Source organism: Triticum dicoccoides, chromosome 3A, assembly GCF_002162155.2.
Source record: "Triticum dicoccoides isolate Atlit2015 ecotype Zavitan chromosome 3A, WEW_v2.0, whole genome shotgun sequence".
Taxonomy (NCBI): domain Eukaryota; kingdom Viridiplantae; phylum Streptophyta; class Magnoliopsida; order Poales; family Poaceae; genus Triticum; species Triticum dicoccoides.
The window spans coordinates 107296333-107306147 of NC_041384.1; the positions used below are offsets into that span (position 1 = coordinate 107296333).

The 9815-nt window shown below is 40.6% G+C and overlaps 1 pseudogene; it reads left to right on the forward strand.

Moving 5' to 3' along the window:
- Positions 1-8104: 8104 nt before the first annotated feature.
- Positions 8105-9815, forward strand: part of LOC119271339 — a 36003-nt pseudogene continuing 34292 nt past the window's right edge.

Below are 9815 nucleotides of genomic sequence, written 5' to 3' on the forward strand. Positions count from 1 at the left end.
ATTTCCGATTAGTAATATGTCATCTACATATAATATCAGAAATGCTACAGAGCTCCCACTCACTTTCTTGTAAATACAGGCTTCTCCAAAAGTCTGTACAAAACCAAATGCTTTGATCACACTATCAAAGCGTTTATTCCAACTCCGAGAGGCTTGCACCAGTCCATAAATGGATCGCTGGAGCTTGCACACTTTGTTAGCTCCCTTTGGATCGACAAAACCTTCCGGCTGCATCATATACAACTCTTCTTCCAGAAATCCATTCAGGAATGCAGTTTTGACATCCATCTGCCAAATTTCATAATCATAAAATGCGGCAATTGCTAACATGATTTGGACAGACTTAAGCATCGCTACGGGTAAGAAGGTCTCATCGTAGTCAATCCCTTGAACTTGTCGAAACCCTTTTGCGACAAGTCGAGGTTTGTAGACAGTAATATTACCATCAGCGTCAGTCTTCTTCTTGAAAATCCATTTATTCTCTATTGCTTGCCGATCATTGGGCAAGTCAACCAAAGTCCACACTTTGTTCTCATACATGGATCCCATCTCAGATTTCATGGCTTCAAGCCATTTTCAGAAACTGGGCTCACCATCGCTTCTTCATAGTTCGTAGGTTCATCATGATCTAGTAGCATGACTTCCAGAACAGGATTACCGTACCACTCTGGTGCGGATCTTACTCTGGTTGATCTACGAGGTTCGGTAGTAACTTGTTCTGAAGTTTCATGATCATTATCATTAGCTTCCTCACTAATTGGTGTAGGTGTCACAGAAACCGTTTTCTGCGATGTACTACTTTCCAATAAGGGAGCAGGTACAGTTACCTCATCAAGTTCTACTTTCCTCCCACTCACTTCTTTCGAGAGAAACTCCTTCTCTAGAAAGAATCCATTCTTAGCGACAAATGTCTTGCCTTCGGATCTGTGATAGAAGATGTACCCAACAGTTTCCTTTGGGTATCCTATGAAGACACATTTCTCCGATTTGGGTTCGAGCTTATCAGGTTGAAGTTTTTTCACATAAGCATCGCAGCCCCAAACTTTCAGAAACGACAACTTTGGTTTCTTGCCAAACCACAGTTCATAAGGCATCGTCTCAACGCATTTTGATGGTGCCCTATTTAACGTGAATGCGGCCGTCTCTAAAGCATAACCCCAAAACGATAGCGGTAAATCTGTAAGAGACATCATAGATCGCACCATATCAAGTAAAGTACAATTACCACGTTCGGACACACCACTACGCTGTGGTGTTCCGAGTGGCGTGAGTTGCGAAACTATTCCGCATTGTTTCAAATGTAGACCAAACTCGTAACTCAAATATTCTCCTCCACGATCAGATCGTAGAAACTTTATTTTCTTGTTACGATCATTTTCAACTTCACTCTGAAATTCTTTGAACTTTTCAAATGTTTCAGACTTATGTTTCATTAAGTAGATATACCCATATCTGCTTAAATCATCTGTGGAAGTGAGAAAATAACGATATCCGCCACGAGCTTCAACATTCATTGGACCACATACATCTGTATGTATGATTTCCAACAAATCTGTTGCTCTCTCCATAGTACCGGAGAACGGTGTTTTAGTCATCTTGCCCATGAGGCACGGTTCGCAAGTACCAAGTGATTCATAATCAAGTGATTCCAAAAGTCCATCAGTATGGAGTTTCTTCATGCGATTTATACCGATATGACCTAAACGGCAGTGCCACAAATAAGTTGCACTATCATTATCAACTCTACATCTTTTGGTTTCAACATTATGAATATGTGTATCACTACTATCGAGATTCATCAAAAATAGACCATTCTTCAAAGGTGCATGACCATAAAAGATATTACTCATATAAATAGAACAACCATTATTCTCTGATTTAAATGAATAACCGTCTCGCATTAAACAAGATCCATATATAATGTTCATGCTCAAAGCTGGCACCAAATAACAATTAATTAGGTCTAATACTAATCCCGATGGTAGATGTAGAGGTAGCGTGCCGACCGCGATCACATCGACTTTGGAACCATTTCCCACGCGCATCGTCACCTCGTCCTTCGCCAGTGTTCGCTTAATCCGTAGTCCCTGTTTCGAGTTGTAAATATTAGCAACAGAACCAGTATCAAATACCCAGGTGCTACTGCGAGCTCTAGTAAAGTACACATCAATAACATGTATATCACATATACCTTTGTTCATCTTACCATCCTTCTTATCCGCCAAATACTTCGGGCAGTTCCGCTTCCAGTGACCAGTCTGCTTGTAGTAGAAGCACTCAGTTTCAGGCTTAGGTCCAGATTTGGGTTTCTTCTCTTGAGTAGCAACTTGCTTGTTGTTCTTCTTGAAGTTCCCCTTCTTCTTCCCTTTGCCCTTTTTCTTGAAACCAGTGGTCTTGTTGACCATCAACACTTGATGCTCCTTCTTGATTTCTACCTCCGCAGCTTTCAGCATTGCAAAGAGCTCGGGAATAGTCTTATTCATACCTTGCATATTATAGTTCATCACGAAGCTCTTATAGCTAGGTGGCAGTGATTGGAGAATTCTGTCAATGACGCAATCATCTGGAAGATTAACTCCCAATTGAATCAAGTGATTATTATACCCCAGACATTTTGAGTATATGCTCACTGACAGAACTGTTCTCCTCCATCTTGCAGCTATAGAACTTATTGGAGACTTCATATCTCTCAATCCGGGCATTTGCTTGAAATATTAACTTCAACTCCTGAACATCTCATATGCTCCATGATGTTCAAAACGTCGTTGAAGTCCCGATTCTAAGCCATAAAGCATGGCACACTGAACTATCGAGTAGTCATCAGCTTTGCTCTGCCAGACGTTCATAACATCTGGTGTTGCTCCAGCAGCAGGCCTGGCACCCAGCGGTGCTTCCAGGACGTAATTCTTCTGTGCAGCAATGAGGATAATCCTCAAGTTACGGACCCAGTCCGTGTAATTGCTACCATCATCTTTCAACTTTTCTTTCTCAAGGAACACATTAAAATTCAACGGAACAACAGCACGGGCCATCTATCTACAATCAAACATAAACAAGCAAGATACTATCAGGTACTAAGTTCATGATAAATTTAAGTTCAATTAATCATATTACTTAAGAACTCCCACTTAGAAAGACATCCCTCTAATCTTCTAAGTGATTACGTGATCCAAATCAACTAAACCATAACAGATCATCACATGAAATGGAGTATTTTTCAATGGTGAACATTGCTATGTTGATCATATCTACTATATGATTCACGCTCGACCTTTCGGTCTCAGTGTTCCGAGGCCATATCTGCATATGCTAGGCTCATCAAGTTTAACCTGAGTATTCTGCGTGTGCAAAAACTGGCTTGCACCCGTTGTAGATGGACGTAGAGCTTATCACACCCGATCATCATGTGGTGTCTGGGCACGACGAACTTTGGCAACGATGCATACTCAGGGAGAACACTTCTTGATAATTAGTGAGAGATCATCTTATAATGCTACCGTCAATCAAAGCAAGATAAGATGCATAAAAGATAAACATCACATGCAATCAATATAAGTGATATGATATGGCCATCATCTTCTTGTACTTGTGATCTCCATCTCCGAAGTACATTAATGATCACCATCGTCACCGGCATGACACCTTGATCACCATCGTAGCATCGTTGTCGTCTCGCCAATCTTATGCTTCCACGACTATCGCTACCGCTTAGTGATAAAGTAAAGCATTACAGCGCGATTGCATTGCATACAATAAAGCGACAACCATATGGCTCCTGCCAGTTGCCGATAACTCGGTTACAAAACATGATCATCTCATACAATAAAATTTAGCATCATGTCTTGACCATATCACATCACAACATGCCCTGCAAAAACAAGTTAGACGTCCTCTACTTTGTTTGTTGCAAGTTTTACGTGGCTGCTATGGGCTTAAGCAAGAATCAATCTTACCTACGTATCAAAACCACAACGATAGTTTGTCAAGTTGGTGCTGTTTTAACCTTCGCACGGACCGGGCGTAGCCACACTCGGTTCAACTAAAGTTGGAGAAACTGACACCCGCCAGCCACCTGTGTGCAAAGCACGTCGGTAGAACCAGTCTCGCGTAAGCGTACGCGTAATGTCGGTTCGGGCCGCTTCATCCAACAATACCGCTGAACCAAAGGATGACATGCTGGTAAGCAGTATGACTTATATCGCCCACAACTCACTTGTGTTCTACTCATGCATATAACATCAACACATAAAACCTAGGCTCGAATGCCACTGTTGGGAAACGTAGTAATTTCAAAAAAATTCCTACGCACACTCAAGATCATGGTGATGCATAGCAACGAGAGGGAGAGTGTTGTCCACGTACCCTCGTAGACCAAAAGCGGAAGCGTTATAACAACGCGGTTGTTGTAGTCGTACGTCTTCACGGCCCGACCGATCAAGCACCGAAACTACGACACCTCCGAGTTCTAGCACACGTTCAGCTCGATGACGATCCCCGGACTCCGATCCAGCAAAGTGTCGGGGAAGAGTTCCGTCAGCACGACGGCGTGGTGACGATCTTGATGTTCTACCGTCGCAGGGCTTCACCTAAGCACCACTACAATATTATCGAGGATTATGGTGGAGGCGGGCACCGCACACGGCTAAGAGATCTCAAGGATCAATTGTTGTGTCTAGAGGTGCCCCCCTGCCCCCGTATATAAAGGAGCAAGGGGGAGGGGCGGCCGGCCATGATGAGGCGCGCCAGGGAGGAGTCCTACTCCTACCGGGAGTAGGACTCCCTCCTTTTCCTTGTCCAAGTAGGAGAGGGGGAAGGAAGGGAGAGAGGAGAGGAAGGAAAGGGGGGGGCGCCGCCCCTCCCTCCTTGTACAATTCGGACTAGGGGGAGAGGGGGCGCGCGGCCTGCCCTGGCCACCCCTCCTCTTCTCCACTTTAGGCCCATGAGGCCCATTAACCCCCGGGGGGTTCCGGTAACCCCCCGGTACTCCGGTTTTATCCGAAACTTCCCCGGAACACTTCCGGTGTCCAAATGTAGCCATACAATATATCAATTTTTATGTCTCGACCATTTTGAGACTCCTCGTTATGTCCATGATCATATCCGGGACTTCGAACTAACTTCGGTACATCAAAACTAATAAACTCATAATATAACTGTCATTGAAACCTTAAGCGTGCGGACCCTACGGGTTCGAGAACAATGTAGACATGACCGAGACACGTCTCCGGTCAATAACCAATAGCGGAACCTGGATGCTCATATTGACTCCCACATATTCTACGAAGATCTTTTATCGGTCAGACCGCATAACAACATGCGTTGTTTCCTTTGTCATCGGTATGTTACTTGCCCGAGATTCGATCGTCGGTATCTCAATACCTAGTTCAATCTCGTTGCCGACAAGTCTCTTTACTTGTTCTGTAATACATCATCTCGCAACTAACTCATTAGTTGCATTGCTTGCAAGGCTTAGGTGATGTGCATTACCGAGAGGGCCCGGAGATACCTCTCTAACAATCGGAGTGACAAATCCTAATCTCGAAATACGCCAACCCAACATGTACCTTTGGAGACACCTGTAGAGCACCTTTATAATCACCCAGATACATTGTGACGTTTGGTAGCACATAAAGTGTTCCTCCGGCAAACGAGTTGCATAATCTCATAGTCATAGGAACATGTATAAGTTATGAAGAAAGTAATAGCAACATACTAAACGATCGGGTGCTAAGCTAATGGAATGGGTCATGTCAATCACATCATTCTCCTCATAATGTGATCTCGTTAATCAAATGACAACACATGTCTATGGTTAGGAAACATAACCATCTTTGATTAATGAGCTAGTCAAGTAGAGGCATACTAGTGACGTTTAGTTTGTCTATGTATTCACACAAGTATTATGTTTCCGGATAATACAATTCTAGCATGAATAATAAACATTTATCATGATATAAGGAAATAAAATAATAATATTATTATTGCCTCGAGGGCATATTTCCTTCAATATCTCATTTAAAAAAAACTAGAACTCTCCTAAAATTATTTATCATTCTTGTAAATTATTTGTCATTCGTGTGAAAACTCTTCCAAAAAAATGAGAGTTTTACATTTGTGTGCTAGAATTAATATTGTTCACGTGGTATGTCAAAAAAGACACACTGTGAAATTGCATAGACATTTTAAGTCCTAAGGTGAGCTTGTGTTATTTCGCTAAAAAAAATGAGGCGATCTTGTGTTAATACAATCATCAACTATGAAAAAACCTGATGTTAGAAAAAACTATAAAAAACCTATGGATACAATCAAGCCATGATTTCACAAAGTGCTCACACGTGCTGCGGTCGGGTCGCCACACGCGCGTGACCTTTTTTTTTTTTTTCTGCGTTAAACTGGCGCCGGGACGAAAAGGCGGTTACGGCTGCGGGTCCACTATATGTCCTTAGAATCACTGCCTCGAACAATTCCATTATTCAAGGGATAGTTTTCGTTCATTTCACAAAACTGATTTCAGTCAATTCTAAAAATTTATTTCACTCATTTTGAATAGCATATTTCACTCATTTAAAAAAACCACTCTTCAAGAAAAACTATTTCACCCATTTCAATAATTCACTCTTTCAGAAAAATAGAGTTCGCTCATTTCTTAAAAACCGAACGTGGAATATATATTCAAAACACTAATGCCACTCATTTGAAAAGACGTATTTCACTATTACCTTTTCCTCTAGGGTTTCCCTAGAGTCCACCTTTTCCTCCGACGGCGGCGCCGGAGTCCACCCAACAAATCTATCATTTGGATTAGCGATCGCGACGGGCGTCTCGCAGGCCAAACCCTCGGGAACAAGTCTGAGGTGCTGCATGGCGGATCTGGAATCCAAGGATGACGGGGGCGGTAAGCAGGAAGTGCAAGGCGGGGTAGGGTTTAGGGAAGGAGAGGAAGGTAAGGGAGGTCAGCGGAAGGAGCCCAGGGCACCTGCCGCTCCGGGTAGGGGTGGTTCTACAGAGAACGCGGAGGATGAGGTTGTAGTTGAAGATCGGGAGGAGGATGTTCATGGATGGGACCAATTTGGTCCTGATCCTGAGTTGGAAGACATTTTTGAGGGTCTTAATCTTCATGGTGAGGAGGAGGACGATCTTGATCTGTCAGGGGAGGTAGGGGAGTTGATTAAGGAGGTTCGATGGCTGTGCTTGTTTAGGGTTCATACTATGAGGCCGTTTAGTCATGCGGCGTTACTGAATTCAATGAGGAACGCATGGGCTTGTGCCCAAGGAGTTACTTTCAATATCAAGGGGCCGAATCTGTTCTTGGCGCAGTGTCACTGCCTTGGGGATTGGAAGCGTGTCATGGAGGGAGGCCCTTGGCAATTTAGGAAGGATCCGGTGGTCATTGTGGAGTATGATGGTTTCACTAATGTTTCTGAATATACCCTGGACATGTATCCCATCTGGTTAGAAACAGTTAATGTTGGCATGTCCAATTGTGTAGCTTCTGATAGTTGTACATGTATTATATGAGATTGATGCTACACAATTTATGTAAGAAAGTTTTCTTTGAGTGTAAAACCTTGGGAAACATGCGAAAGATTTTTCGTTCAGGATCCGAGTGTATCTTCTTGCAGTGTGATGCCTTACGCAGTCAATGTCGAACTTGTCGTATTTATTTCTTTTCTACCCCCTTCGCTTTATATGTTCCTCTAATGGACAAAGAATATATCTTGCAATATTGTGTGTTATCTAAAATAGCAGAAGGGATTAAGAAAATTTTAAATAATAGACGACAAAACAATAACTAACAAAAGAGCTGTAAAGATTTAATTTAATTAATTTTCAATATTAATGTTAATATGCCAAAAATAACAAAAGACTTCTAAAGATTTGTACAAGACCATATCTTTCAGTAAATATATATACATTACTTTCTAGTAAATATATATATATATATATATATATATATATATATATATATATATATATATATATATTTACGGCTATTTTTACTTGATTAAATTTTCAATGGCCCTAGTCTATATAAGAGTCGTGGTCTAATATGTTGAAGCCGTGTCAGACTGAGCTTAGAACTTGATTAAACAAGATGCACACATAGATCTCCTGTTAATCCAGTTAGCAATGACTTCTAGTTTGCAGCCATGGGCTCTCCTCCTCGTCCTCCTCCTCTCCATCGTACTTAGCCTGGGAGCGCCAGTGACGGTGTTCAGTGAGAACTTCGTGCCAGTATGGGGTGCTGATGGTTATCACCTAGCCAATCAGGGGACACAAGTTTCCCTCACCATGGATAGAAACTCTGGTACCTATCGTCATTTTGTTGCACCATATATGGTACTCCCTCCGATCTATATTAAGTGTCACAAGTTTGAACTAAAGTTGAACTAACTTTAGATCAAAGTTGTGACACTTTTATTGAATCAGAGGGAGTACCTCACACACTTTCTCCTAAGCATGGATGATCAAGAGTTTATGCTAATCATGTGATTTAAGTGCACTCTAGTTGATTAAATTTGACTAAATGTTTGTTTCTTTGCCTCTCCGTCGGGTGCAGGAGCTGGATTTATATCCAAGATGATGTATGGTTCAGGGTTATTCCACATGAGGATCAAATTACCCACCGGGGATACTGCTGGAGTTGTAATGGCCTTCTATGTATGTGTTGACACATCTTATATGCTCAACCGTTTGGGGCACCTAGGTGCCTAGCCTACTTGCTTTTCCACCATTTGATTGCATTTAGATGCGTGCTATTGTGATATGTATATAAGGTAACTGGTCAATCCATTAATAACTGCCAATTTTGAAACAATTATGACGTGTATCATTTAATGGATGTCATTAAACATGCCATGCATGGTAACATAACTTTAGAAGGAAAAAAAATACTAAACATTAGGTATACATATATTTATTTCATACATGTACGAACTATGTATGTATGAATTCATTTATTTAGTATCTACTCGTTAGATTTTTATATGTATATAGCCATAATATTTAGTACGTACGCAGAATTCATTTATTTGGTATGTATATACCCAGAATATTTATTACGTACCAATTAGTTTAGGTCTGTACGGATTCGTTTATTTGGTACACATTCATTAGATTTTTTAGGCTTATATCTAGAATATTTAGTATGTAATGCATTATATTTTTTGTGTATGTATACACCTAGAATATTTAATATGTAACACATTATATTTTTTGTGTATGTATATACTCAAATTACGCAATATATTTTCTTGCATGGGTATATGTACGTAGGGAGAAAATCATGCGTCAGTTTCATACCCAGAATATTTAGTATGTACGCATTAGATTTTTATCTATGTTTATACCTATAATATTTAGTACGTACACAATAGATTTTTTTTCGATGTATATACCTAGAATATTTAGTAAGTACCAATTAGATTAGGTAGGTACGGATTCGTTTACTTGATACGCACTAATTAGAATTTTTAGTAGGTATATACCTAGAATATTTAGTATGTAACAGATTATATTTTTTATATATATATACCCAGAATATTTAGTACGTGTCCATTAGATTTTTGTGTATGTATGTACCCAGAGTACGCAATATATTTTCTTGCATGGGTATATGTAGGTAGGAAAAAATCATGCATGGGTATATGTATGTAGGAAAAAATCATGCGTGGGTATCATATATTCTTACAAGTAAAAAAGTAATGAGGATCGTAGTTTATATTATTTGGTCACCGTAATTTGTGTAGAAATATTAGCAGTTAAAAGTGTGACCCGACCGTAAGTTAAAGATACTAGATACCTTGAAAAGTTAA